Genomic DNA, 13,901 nt, shown 5'->3' with positions numbered 1-13,901 from the left:
CTAATTTCATAAATAAATATGAGAACACTGTATGCTGCAGAATAGAGACCAGTAATCCACAGCTGCCAGAGATACCTTGGAACAAACTCCTTGAGCTCCAGAGCAATTAGGATAGAACCTGACAAACACAGCAGGCTTTTTCCTTTCAAAATGGCCATGCACAATGCACAACAGCCATGCAAGCTAGACTTGCTTGCTGATGGCAAGAGGAGACTAGACCTCAGTCAGAGGCTTGAGCAATTTGCAAAGTGTTGAACAAAACCCTCAAGATTATCACAGCTTGAGTATGGAAATGCAACACCCAGGTGTGAAAGTTAGCGCTTTAACTCTGTGTCACACAGGGTGCAGGGACTGCGCAATCCTACCTCTGCATCCTGAATTCAACCATTTAGAGGCACTGAGCAATCAATATCCTTTCCAACAACCATACATAAAAATGGAAGCTACAAGACAAACTAGGCTGTAGAAAGGGCAATGCTATTATTAAAAACATAAAAAAGCTTGAAGGACCATAACTCTCCAATCTGCAGCTAACTTACTCCAGGTTTTCCTGCTTTAACACTTGTCAGGATTACAACTTGGCAGCTTCCTGCTTGTCATCAGCTCAACTGTCATTTAATAATCCAAATTTGAATGACAACAGAGCCAAAAAAGCAGATCAACAAAGAAATACAAAGTTCAGAGGGACTAATTTTTCTACTCTCTGTGGTGTCCATGCAGCTTGGACTGCCTTTTCCCTACCAGTTCTACCCAAGAAACATTTCCCACTTGCTACTGAAGCTGTGCTCTCAGGGATGTGTCTTTACCTGCCCACCTCCTTTCAGGGGAGAGGGGTGGTGAAGGAGGTGAAGAGTTTTGTCAAGAAGCCATGGCACAACAAAGTGGAAAAACATTAAACACTTCCTGACACCAACCTGCATCATAGGTCCCACCTCAGTCCTTCAGTCAGCCATGTCAGAGCACTTATCCACATGGAGAAACTTAAGCTATTTTTAATTTGCAATGTGAAGAGCTGAGGATCCCTTCTCACTGTCTAACAAGATGTCCATAGGCACAGCTCCAGCAGCAGCAAACCTGCTCTATCTGTTGTATTTTAAATCACACATTCAAGCTGTGCCTAATACATCTATTTTAGTAAGAGACGTTATTGAAGACAGTGGCAGCAAGCAAAAGTGATTTCTCGGAATAGAAGAGCAAGTTAACTATAGGTCAATGTACTACTGAAGATGTGTAAACCAGAAAAAGTTCCTTTTCCATAAAATCCTTAGAGGGGAAAAAGAAAAAAAAAAGAAAAGGAATGATTACAGTCCTCATTTATGGCCATCTAGGAATGGTTCCCAGTGAAGAGAGGGCATCTGAGGTAAGTATGACCTGGCTGCTCCAGTCTGTGTCTGCACAGGACTGAATACTGTCAAAAGCTAAACAACTTGGTCTTTCTCTTAGTCTTCCCTTTGCCTGTTTTTCAACATGCATTTCTGTAATACTTTTTTTAACACTGCAATAGTCCTCACGCGGCTGAAGTGCTGTAAATCATGAATGGCATGACATCAGCATTGTATCATGGTGACACCGGTTCTGCGTACATATTAATGCCTTAAAGGTTATTAAGTTCTTCATAAATAATGAGATAACTCACTTCTGTAGGCACTGCAGCAATGAAACCTGCTTTAAGGAGTCAGTCAAACCAAGCATCCAACAGAAGGTGGAGCAGAACCACCTTTTCCGTATTTGGGAGAGTCGTGTTAGAGGTCCTTCTCTCGTTCTCTTCTATACATTGTCCTCACCTTCTTTTTTCTCTAAGAAAGTAAAAATATTAATCTGTACTTCCTGTCCGCTTTCCAATGCAAAGGTTTGTATTTGTTTCCACTCACACCCTAGAGCAGATCAGGAAGAAAAGGAAGTCTTCCATTAAGCTGAGGCTTAAGCTTATGGGATGCAGGAGCACCTATGGTAATCACCTCATCTTCATGAGGGAGAGCAAGCAAGGGACTAAAGGGAGACTGACCCACCAGCCTCAGTCCTGGCACGTCACACTGTGTCTGGGCTGCACTCGTTAGCCCAGATCAGAAAGCAGATTACAAAAAAGCATTCCCCTGGGCTAACACTGCCTGTCACACAACCAGCTACAGCTGCCCACTGCCCTGGTGTGGCACAGTCCTGACTCTCCCAGGACACTCCAAGCCCAAACGTGCTGCACATCCTTCCATGTTCTCATAATGCACAGCAGCAGGACCAGGCAAAACAGGATCCAGCTGCCCAAGTTTGCCTACTGTGGCCACATGACACTGTCATGAGAGCAGACAAGGTACAGGGGAGCTGGACTGGTGTGTTCAGGCCCGTTACATGGGATGCCACGAGCAACCTTCCCTCTCTCCCCAGTGCAAGCTGCCAGCTGACAGCCAACTGCACCAAAACAGCACAGACACAACAAAGTTGGGCTCCAGCCAGCGTTCCAAGTGGAGCGTACAGATAGATGTTCCCACCAGGCTTTGACCAGTGAAGTACATCTCCTGCCTTACGCAAATCCTGCCCCGGCTGTTTCACGGGAGCTGCAGCGATTCCAACGCGCTCAAGGCCCTCTGAGCCGGCAGCAGCTTCGCACCATGACCCAGTTACCAAATCTGGGCAGACAGCTTTCAAGGAAGCTTAGAAGGACCAGGTTGTGCCACCATCTTAGCTTCCCTTACAAAAAGGCATTGTGGGCCACGACTGAGGTGTGGCCACCAGTATTTGCTACTGTGTGCTCTGTGTGTCCAAGACACCACATCCATACTGGAATTTCATGGCAGCAAGTGCAGCAGATCACAAGGTTCACAAAGGATTCTCAGATACTAAGTTATGGGGAAAATGGCAACTGGAAAACAAAAATCTCTACAGCCACATCCCCCCCTCTTTTTTTTCCCCAATCTATTAGCCTAATCTAGGTTTACAAAACTGCAATTTGAAATATTTGTGCTCTCCTGTCTCTGATCAATAGACAGGAGGTTATTGCTGTTCAGGTGAGGGGCCACAGTTACGACATCCAACTGTCTGTGCTGCAAACACAACAACAGTTTGATAGGACAGACTAAGCTACCTATTTCAAAACTGAGTGATGGCAGAAAAGTGACTTCTTCATAAGCCCCTCTGCAACCCAGACAAAATCTCCTTTATGTTCCCAAACAAGGACAAGTCTTTTTACAGTTTATGCTCACATAATTCAAGAACTGTGCTGCCTGGACCTCTGCTACCAACCTGAGATATATTTAATCAAATTCCATTTTAAAGTATTTGTAACTGAAGTTTGGTTCAGTCCCCAAAGAAATCAAGATAGTTGTGAAACTATTTAATTGTTAATGTAATCACTTACAGAACATTTTTATAAGACCGTAAGTGAATACTGGAGCTGAAAGTGACTTGTGGACACTGGATCAATTCTTAAATTTGATTTACCACTGCTGCACACCAAAAACAGTTCTATAAACACCACACACAACACAAACCCTACTATTTAAAAAAAAAAAAATCAAAGGTAGTTCCACAGTGTCTTTAAATCTGCTAAGTCAGACAAATGTTGTGGCTGTCACCATGAAACTAACTACTACATGAAAGTAATTACTAGTCGTGCAGTATGTCAAATTTATTTACCTGCAAACAAATACTCTTGAGCATTAAGTGTTAGTAACTCCCTTTTATAACTGTATTTTGAAATGTACATCCCTCCTGCGGTATAAATAAAACAAACAAGTGAAAATCATGGATTTGCTTCTTACATGATAGAGGTGGTATGAAAACAAAGCAAAACAGTTAAATATTTCCCACCGGGGTGGCCGGGGGGGAGGCACACACCACCAATAAGGTGCAAGCTGTATCTGCATCAGTAGCGTCCTGTCAGTAAAATGAATTGAAAGTACCAGAACGTTTATATGCTTGATTATGTGTTTTACAAAGAAACAGATACGAGTCCTACAAGTCTCTAAGAACATTTCGGCAACTGCTTCACCTGGGGGGGCGGGGGGGACTCTGCAGACAGCTCCCTACACCTCTGCAAAACACGACTGCAAAAAAAAAAAAAAAAAAAAAGACAAAAAAAAAATCAAGTCCACAAGCGCTGCACAGCCACCTACACACGCGAAATGCCCACGGAGGGAATCACACCCCCGTCGGCAAACACTCAGTGGTCCGCAAAGCGGAGCTGGGCTGAACAACGCGGCCGCAGAAGACAAGGGGAGAAAATGGGGGCGGGGAAGGTGGGAAAATGGGGGGCCCTCGGCTACTTTGCTCGCCGCTGTTTCAGGAATATCACAAGAAATATCACAAGGCACCCCCCAGCCGCCCCCACCGCCGTTTCCCCGGGGGATGCTCGCGCAGAGACCGGGGCGGGGGCAGGCCCGAGGGGAGACCCCCGCCCCGCCGCCCTCTCACCCACCGCATCCCCGGGGAGCCAACAGCTTCCTGTCCGCTCCGGGCCCGCCGGCAGCACGGACCGACGGCCGGGGCCGCCTACCGCCCGGGCCTCCTCGCCCCCCACCCCGCCTGGCCGTGCCCGGGGGCCGGCGGGGCAGCCCACGCCCGGAGAAGGCGAAGGGAGAGCGGCCGCCCCCTTTCCCGGCCCTTCCCTTCCCTCCCGGCCCCGCACAATGCGGCCGCGCCGAGCAGGCCCCGGCCCCGGCGCTTCCTTCCCCCAGCCCTTCCCAGCCGGGGAGCGGGTCACTTACATGGCTGGAGCCCGGGGAGGAGGCGGCGGCGGCGGCAGGGGAAGGGAGCCGGGGAGGGAGTCAGGGGAAGGGGAGGGAAGGGGGGGAGCGAGCCAGCGAGCGAGCGGGGGAAGGGGGCGGCCGGCGAGGCGGGCGGGCTCTGCGGCGGGCGCCGAGCGAAGGCCTCACTGGGCTCCCGGCAGCCGCCGCCTCCTCCTCACCATCCCCGGGCGGCGGGGCGGCTCCTCCTCCCCCTCTCGTAGGCGCTCGGCCCGTGGGGCTCGCACACCCGCTCCGGCTGCCGGCTCGCCTTCCCCGCCGCTCCGCCCTGCGAGGCCGCCCCTCGCCTCGCCTCGCTCCGCCGCCACCGCCTCCCCCCGCAGCCCCGGGCCGCGCTCCCGCCGCCCGCGCCGGGCTCGTCCCGCACGCGTCTCCGCGGCGCTCGCTCGCACCCTCCGCGGAGCGACCGCCCGGTCCCGCCGCCGCTTCCCGCCCGTGCCGAGGGGCCGCCCCGCTCCGCTCCGCGCCGCTCCCCGGACGGAGTTCGTGGCCTCGCCACCCTCCGAGCTCCCACAGCGCGGCGGAGCAGCGCCCGCCAGCCCGGCCCCCTCCGCCCACCCGCCGGCCCGGCCCCAGGCCCCGGGGGCGGTGTTTCCTGGCCCCGGGCGGCCCGGTGTTCCCCCTTCCCCCGGCACCGGCCCGGCCCCGGAGCAGAGCGCTGGGGACGCTGTGCCCCGGGAGTGGAGGGATGTGGCCTGCCCTGACTCGGGCTGTGAACGGCTGCCTGGAGCATGGACAATTTCACAGAATCAATCAGGTTGGAAAGGACAGGTCATCGAGTCCAACCTATAACCGAACACCACCATGTCAACTAGGTATGGCACTAAGTGCCACATCCAGTCGTTCCTTAAACACCTCCTTAAACTCCAGGGGCAGTGACTCCACCACCTCTCACTGAAATGGACAGCCCATTTCCAATGTCAAAACACCCTTCCTGTGAAGAATTTCTTGCTTAAGAAAGCCTAAACCTTTCTCGGTGCAGCATTAGACTATGTTCTCTAGTCCTGTCACTGATTGCCTGGGTAGAGAGACCGAGCTCCACCTGGCTACACCCTCCTGTCACGGAGTTCTAAAGAATTATAAAATCCCCTTGAGCCTCTATTTTTTTCCAGGCTAATCACCCTCAGCTCATTCAGCTCTTCCTTGTAAGACTTGTTCTCCAGCCCCTTCACCAGATTAGTGCCCTTCTCTGGACAAAGGGCAACCCCAAAAAAGAGGGACCCTGCCCCACATAGATGAGAGGCTCGGCAGCCCCAGGATTTCAGACTCTAGGAAGGGCCAGGCTCCTTTAAACCTCTTGGGGTGCTTCCAGCAAGCTCCCCCCAAAAGCATGGGGTGCCATTTCTGCTTCTCTGCCCTCAGAGTTTTCCCTTACACTCCCGTAAAATACCAGATGATTAACTAATGAGGTACCACAGTACATTGGAGGATGCTCCAATGTCCCTTTCCACATCCGACAGGCTGAATTAAGGAACTGCCCATGGAGGGGCTGGGGTAGTGATTCTGGATCCTGCACTCAAGGCCATCCTGCTTTCATGGTAGGAATGGCTCAAAGCATGACAAATTGCTCCAACTATTGCTTGCAGCATGGCAATATTTTTGGTAAGGTTCTTGAGAGCCATTCTGCTCTAAAAAACAATGTTGTGGAAACACTAATGACAGATTAACATTTCTCCACCCTCCCACTATCAAAATTTGTCTTCTTTGGTCATTAAGAGATCTCGCTTATTCTCAAACTGACAGTGCCATAAACGTTAACGGGGTTGTAAGAACTGATTGGATTTCTTCAGAAACGTACGATCACTGCTGATCACATTTCTGCAATCGGAAGCTGCCTGGAATTTAGGAAACAGCGCATCTTCCCACAGCTTTGCACTGTTGGCAACATAAAAGTACATAAAACGCATTTACAGCAGTAAAGCTGGGAACTACAGCTCTGCCTTTACCAACCTATTGGATATAACAAGATGCTTTTTTACTACATCATTTTGATGATTGTAAATGTTTGCTGGAATTCACTTTCTTCTTCCGTTTTGATCAGCTAGGTCTGACTGATCATATCTGCCATCAGGGTTCCTGAGCATCAAATGGATTCCTGGATTTTGGGTACACTGGTGTGCTACAGGAGCCAACAACGAGGCAGAGGAGAAATGGCATCTGCATTTTCTTCATGGAGAGTGAAGAAAGAGTAATGCCTCCTTTCTCACCAACATACAGAGCAGTTCCTGCTGGCAGAGCAGCTACATCAGTGTGGGATTTTCTGTGCGTCACCTTTAGGTTTACTGGGGCATATTTCAGCACAGTTTTAAAAGTGTACCATTCAGGCACTTCAGCAGAGTAAGCAGGCCCTGTGGTACTGGCCCAGTTACCCAGGGCAGAATGAGATGGCTGTAGGAGCTCTCTAAGTTGTAAAGGTAATGGAAAAGAAAAATCTGGTTTTGTCATCACATTTTGACGTACCATGCATTACTTACAAAATACTTAGTGTGTATTAAAATGTAGGTAGTCCTTAAAGATATATTTAAAATTAAATTCATCATCAGTGTGCAAAACTTGCAGGCAGCTCAAAGGACATGTATTTTACTTAAGAAAAACCAGGACAAAATTAATTTATCAACTAATTTTGAGCCTTCAGGCTGTAGTTACATCTAGAAATAAAGAGTGTGTGTAAGTACAGGAGTTCACTGGCCGTGAGATAGTGGGGACAGGGGGATCTCTGGTAATAGATCTGATTTCAGGAGAGCTTTCTCACCTTCCTGACAACCTCTCTCCTGATTGATAAGCTCCCAGGCTGCGTGGTGAGCAAGGTCATTAGGACTTCCCCCTGCAAATGAAGCAGCAGTTTAAAAAATAAGATCATAGAGTAAACAGTTTTCTGTCCTGAAGAGAAGAAAATAAACGTCCGTTGTTTGCTAGAAAGGAAGTACAATTAAAAAAAAACCTCCAGATTTCAACATGAACATATTGTTTAGATTTGCCGACTGTTGATTTACCATGATGAAAGACAGGCCCAAACTAGAAAGTTTGGATCCTGATCTGGATCTGACATTCCCCAAATCTGAGGGGGAAGTGTGATTCAGAGTCTGGAGAAAGGGCTTATCTTTCAAACACAGCAAAGTACTGTGGATAAAAATACCCAGGTAAAGTAGGAAGTGCCTGGTCTGCAACAACAAGAGTGACTTTGTATCAACAATGAACAAAAGCAGCTTTTTTTTTTTCTTTGAGAACAATGAAATCACTCAAGAATTGTTATAAATACAAACAATGTGGGTTTTATCACTCAGCTATCATCAGTGGGATTATAGTCTATAAACCCTAATTTTCAGGGAAGTCCCTAGATTTCCCTGAGCGCTTCCTCAGATTTCACATCTGTTAACTCTGGTTTATTAAGTGCTTCAGGATAAGGTGCATCAACTGAGCCTTGGTATTACATTACCTGAAAATACTGAATGTAGGAGTTAGTGGCAAAGAATGGATGATTTCCAGACAGTGTATTGATACCACACCAGAGGAGCAGGCACTCCTGTTCAAATCCATTTTTAACACATATATAGGTAGCAATTAATTCAACATCACTTTTAAAAGTTATTTCTAAATTTTTAAATTATGAAGATTTGGATAAAATTATCCAGTCAGGCATAAGAAGAAAGATTAGCATGGTAAGATGAAATGGAATTACTGAGTTAACCCCCAGTAGAGCAAGCTCTGTTCCATGATTCAAGTAATGACAGCACCTCTGTGGGCCAAGAATGAATTTGTTCCTCCCTTTTTAAAAGGTGGGCTGTACTCAGACATACTCAGAGGAAAAAGCTATATGACATCTTATTAGAATTACAGAGCTGATATCTCAATCTAGGCGTTATTAACTTTTAAACAAACAATTTAGAGAAAAATCTAGCTCAATAAAAATAGAAATTAGAAGTTCTTTTCACAGCGCCAAATATAATAAACATAGTTGTGCTTCTAAAACTGAGCTAATCCAATGTTTGAAGGTATATTTCTCAATAGCAAAACAATACCAGGCTCTCTGGAAAAAAAATAAAAATATAGTCATGCTGTGCTTTTGCTTTTTAGAAATTAATCTTGAGACTAAATAGATGTGTGAGTGCATCTGTACTTCTCCAACGAATTTCCTACAAAACTGCTGTCAGCTGAACTGGTAAGGTTGCTGGAGAGCAGCACTGAATGAGGCCTTGCTGCTCTTCCTCATGGCTTGTTGGAAGTCCTGGAACAGGCTGGACAGGAGACCTAGCTTTGGTTTGCTGCTGCTGTTCCTGGGGTGCTAAAGCTGGACAGCCCTAGGATGGCGGGGTGTCAGTGTTGTTAACCCCAAAGTGAGAGCAGTGCAGTCCTCTTCACCAGGAGTATGATAGCCATGACAAGGGGCAAACGTGCTGTGGGGAGTTTGATACATAAACAGGAACCCAATTGGTTTGCATAGAAAATGCACTGAATAAAACACAAAAATGGCAAATATTCAGTTGTGTGCCATACCCCACTGCAGTTGCTTTTGTTGTTACAATAATAACCACAAGTCTCAGTCTGGACTAGGCACCGTTAGGCACTGCAGGCACATCAGAACACTTGGGCTTTGATGTGAAGGGACTGAAGTCTGCTTCAAACCACTGTTTTTCCCCCTTCCTTGTAAAGTGACTTGTCATGAATTCTTAGATCAGGAAAGATACCCAGAAAAGCTAAACTTCAATGATCTGTGGGAGACAACATCACAATCTTAACTATAGTCAGATAGGCAAATCTGAGACTGAAATACTGACATTACAGACACAGACTAAAAGAAAAGCAAAAACTTTCCGGTTCCTGTTGCATTCCCAATCCTCACACACCCAGTTCTGATTATGTTCTTCACCCAAAATTACAGAGCTAAGCACAGTCTGGGCATATTAACCTGGGGGCTGTTTCAGTGTTTGATTACCCCTGCAGATCCCCACATACAGATCTCTGTGAAAGGAGCAGCAGCCACTCTGCTGGATGAGGGCAAAGGCACAGCAGTGGGTTCTGTGCCACATGGATGGATCTCCAGGTGACAGCCAGCACAGAGCAGCTCAGTCTTCCTCATGATATTTGCAGTTTCCTAAAGAGCGAGAGTTGCAATCAACTTTTTAAGGTTTTGACCATTATGGTGACAGGGGCTTCCCATATTCTTTAAAGTGTATATACCTATGACATTTACCTGGGGGACTGGCACGTGTTTTTATCATTTTCATAATAATGCTAGAAGAGAGGGGATTGCTTCTAATTTCTTCAGTGTGTTTTCAATGGCATCTGTATATGCACAACAATCTCCTATGTTTTGAATCACCTGCTCAAAATTATATAGTTTGGAAAATTAAGGGGAGAAGTGATTTTTTCAGCATCAATCTGGTCTGACACTCTGGCTACTGCAGCCACAAAATTGTGCTTACTGATCTATATTAATCTATATTCGGATTCTGCTTTATTTGTAATACAAGAAGCAGTCCTGTGAAAGGAAAGGTGCAGTAATAATTTATATATTATAAATATTTGTTTGTTTCTTTGAGCATCTCTCCCCTATGTTCCTTTGACGCCTAAGCTTATGCTATCACTTGCCTTCAGTGAAATCACGGAGTTCTCTTTTTCTGTAAGATGTCTTTTTGTCACAAAACTTTTGAGTGCTTTTTCTAGCCTTTGGCTACTTATATACTGGTTTTGTTAGCTGTGCCTACAGATAGGCTTGTGGCTGCTGTGCTCTGTGGCCTGAGTGAGTTATGTCCATCCTGCTCTGAGGGGTCTGGGCTCCTCTCCAAGCCCAAACCCTCAGCCTGAAGTTCCCTGAGAGCAGCAAGCTGCAATGCACTTGGTGTGTGTGAGCAGTAGTGGCTCTGAGGAGTGGTTTTCTGAGGACTCCATCTCCAAACCAAAGGTGTTTCAGAAAAGAGGGAGTGTTTCAGGGTAGCTTTAATGGGGTCCTATGGACTATATACCCAGAAGTATATAGGATATGGGATCCCTGTATAAGGGATAACTCTGATGGCCAGAGTTCATGTGAACTGCTCTGCAGGATCACACTGCTTTAGGTTCACTGGGAGGGCGCTCAGTTCATGCACTGCCAGACTGGTCTGGGACACAAACCTAACAGCAATAAATCAATGTGATCTGGAGGTCTGCCTCAACAACAGAGTCCTGATTCAAGCACGCTAGTAGAGTAAGACATTGAAACCAAAAGCAGATATTAGGGAGAAGTTTAAGAAGATATTAGGAGCAAGAATCAGACACATGAACTGCAAAATTCAGGGTCAAAGCCCCTGCACACGTGCTGATGTAACAAGTACCTGTTTGGTTGCCCACCCCACCCCTCAGCATACTTGGCACGTAGCATCAGTTTTCTTGGACATTGCCTGTCTGCTCAGCTTCCCAGCCTTGAGCAGAAGGGCTCATGCATTAGCTGGATCCAAGAGGAGCCTGTGTAAGTCAGGACAGAGGATAGTGTGGGACAGAACCCACCTCTCCACATGTCCATGTCCTGTGCTGAGCACCATCTCTGCAGGAGCTTCTTAGTGCTCATCTAACACACTAACTTTTAAAATAACTAAGGCAACCGTGAAAGAAATCAATCTGCTGACTGGCCTTGCAGTCCTCCCCGCCCTCAGCCCTGTCATCTGCATTCAGCTGGAGGAGCGAGTGCTCCCCAGCCATTTATTCCTGGCAGCCCGGAGGGAATCGAGCCCACTGTGTTCCTCTGCCGCATCCAGCCTGGCTCTCACACAGCGTTCCCTTCCCGCTGCAGCCCCGGAGCCTGCCAGGACAGGCTGGCACTTGTGGGGAATGATGTCACCGAATGGGCAGGGCTTCTCTGCCACCGATAACATCTTAGCAGATGTCCTCCAAACGTGCTCACAGCTCTGCCATTATAGCATCTTCATTTTACATCCGCCTTTCACAGTCCCACCTTTCCAGCTAGAAATGAGGTTGCTCTTTGCTAAAGACTGTGTCCAAAACTGGAGATGAGCTTTGCCAAAGTTGTTTTAAGTGGTTTTGACTTATTCTTGGGCGGAAAACTTTACATTTCAGTAAAACATCACTACAGAGATACTTCAAAGCGTATAGGTACCAGACTATTACTGAAAAAGTTAATGATTTTCCCTCGTTCATTTAACCTTTTCCAAAATAAAACAAGGGATCAATGAAGTTGCTATCCATTGCCTATAATGGTATATTGCCCATAAATCCTGCAGGTTTTACTCCCACCTACTGTGCCTCATCCCTATTTAGAAAATCAGATCTACCCCAGGGTATCCTTCTGGACGTGTAGAGTTCCACTGAAATCAGCAGGGATCTGTTTAAGGACATGCTGGCAGAGAGTATCTGTTATTCTATATTTACACAGTACCCAGCATAATAGGACATGAAACCTGATTAAAGCCTCCAAACACCACTGCCATGGAAATCAGTCTTGTTATTGACTGATGACTCAACATGTCTGGATTTAGATGGAAGAGGGCTACTTTCAATTCCCAATTCTTTTATAGACTCTCTGCATAACCTAGCCAAGTCATTGAATCTCCATGCCTCAGATACTCCTGTATTTAATGCAGAGAAAGTCAATCATTGATTAATTCCCTTCTCTCAGCCCACTCTGCGGTTTTTGATTATAAGTTCCTTGGGGCAGGCATTGCTTCTTGTGAAGTGTGAGGACAGCAGACAGCACCAGGGAGCCCTGACAAGTCTATAAATGATAAAATAACAATCACGTGCAGTAGCACAGAAGCAGCTGTGATTGTCCTAATATTTGTCCTCACAGAGTCATTTTTAAATTGAAAGCACACCTGGGATAATTCAGTTCCAGAAGAGGCTTGACCTGATCTTGGGATGATGACAACCTCTGAGTAACCTGAGCTACAGCACTGCCTTTAACAAAATAAGAAAAGGTAAAATGAATAAGAGTAATAGTTTTGTGGGTTTTTTTGCAAAATGTAAAGCAATATGGGATGGATCCAAACCTTAAATAAAATACCAGCAGCCACACAGCTTTCCCTCTTCATGAGAACAGATGTGGAAAGCCATTATTATAATTTGCAAATAATGTTACCCCTTTATGTGTGTCATTGGAGCTTTTTATGGCATGGTTTCAGTTAGAGAGTTTCTTACATAACACTGTTATTCTGTTTGCACTTCAGATGTAGTTATCAGGTGATGGTTTCCCATGTAAAGGTTCTATTAATAAGTAGCTATCAGTTACACAGCTGTTTAGCTCTCAAAAATCAGTGTTCTGAAATTGTGAAGGTATTTCCTAGGCTGGAATACATGCCAAAATTTAAGCCCAGGAGCAAGGACAGATTCCTGCAGGTAAGCCACACTACTTGCACAGATGACCATTATTAATACAAATCACTTCAATTTAAATTGGCATGTGAGCTAATTAATAGGATGTTGATTGATAAACAAGACCTTGCTCGTTTTATCCAGGCATTTGTTAATTACCTGCCCGATGTTGCAGCTGACCAGCGAGGACACACTCCTGCTCTGAGGAATGTTGTGGGGTTTGTGTACATTCCAGGAATTGGCTATACCCATAAAATAGCAGTATTTTTTAGCAGTATTTTTTATTTTAGTAATTTTATTATTATTTAGAAGTTTTGTGTCTGCCTGCATCGCAGATGTGATACAGTTTGCATCACTTCATGCACAATAAGGTAAATAATACCTGCCATGTGATGCTATAGCAATTTTTCACATTATTTGCTCACAGTATATATCTTTTTTGTGTTCTCTATTTCCCCCCCTGTTTCTGAGTGCACTGGCAGCCTCCACAGCGCTCTGTAGCAGCGAGCACACTGCGACACTGTTGCAGGGGTTCCCTACAGCAGAGCCTTCCCAGTGCCATTGATCAAGCCACAAGCACTAGTTAAGTAATGCAAGGTTGCTCTAATTCCCTGACTCATCTCCTGCTCCCCCTGGAAATCCTAAATGTGGTGCTGGAAACCAAACTGCAGTCCTCTGCAGCAGGATGAAGTAACTTTGATTGCTGAGTCACCACGCTGACCCACACAGCTCCAATGTATAGTTAGCAATAGTCAAAAATGCTCCTTGTAATCTTAGCACAGTCGAGGTGCTAACTGCACATCCCCTGGAAATGCATTCAGCCTGGCTTTCAGCTCGGGGCTCAGATTCCCCCAATCACTGTTT

General features: G+C 46.4%; 1 protein-coding gene across 3 annotated transcripts in view; it reads right to left on the bottom strand.

Moving 5' to 3' along the window:
- The window catches only part of AKT1 (AKT serine/threonine kinase 1), a 78,904-nt gene extending 73,638 nt beyond the window's left edge, over positions 1-5,266 (bottom strand). Inside the window, exon 1 of one of the 3 annotated variants that reach the window (XM_064713524.1) lies at positions 5,129-5,266. The gene's annotated coding sequence lies outside the window, so the exon portion shown is untranslated. Of the gene's footprint in view, positions 1-4,408; positions 4,531-4,697; positions 5,085-5,128 lie in introns of those variants that run through there. The other 2 variants (XM_064713522.1, XM_064713525.1) reach the window with 2 other exon arrangements.
- Positions 5,267-13,901: the final 8,635 nt, after the last annotated feature.

The sequence above is a fragment of the Zonotrichia leucophrys genome, chromosome 5, assembly GCF_028769735.1.
Source record: "Zonotrichia leucophrys gambelii isolate GWCS_2022_RI chromosome 5, RI_Zleu_2.0, whole genome shotgun sequence".
Classification (NCBI taxonomy): Eukaryota; Metazoa; Chordata; class Aves; order Passeriformes; family Passerellidae; genus Zonotrichia; species Zonotrichia leucophrys.
This window is presented reverse-complemented; position numbering and strand designations above follow the sequence as displayed.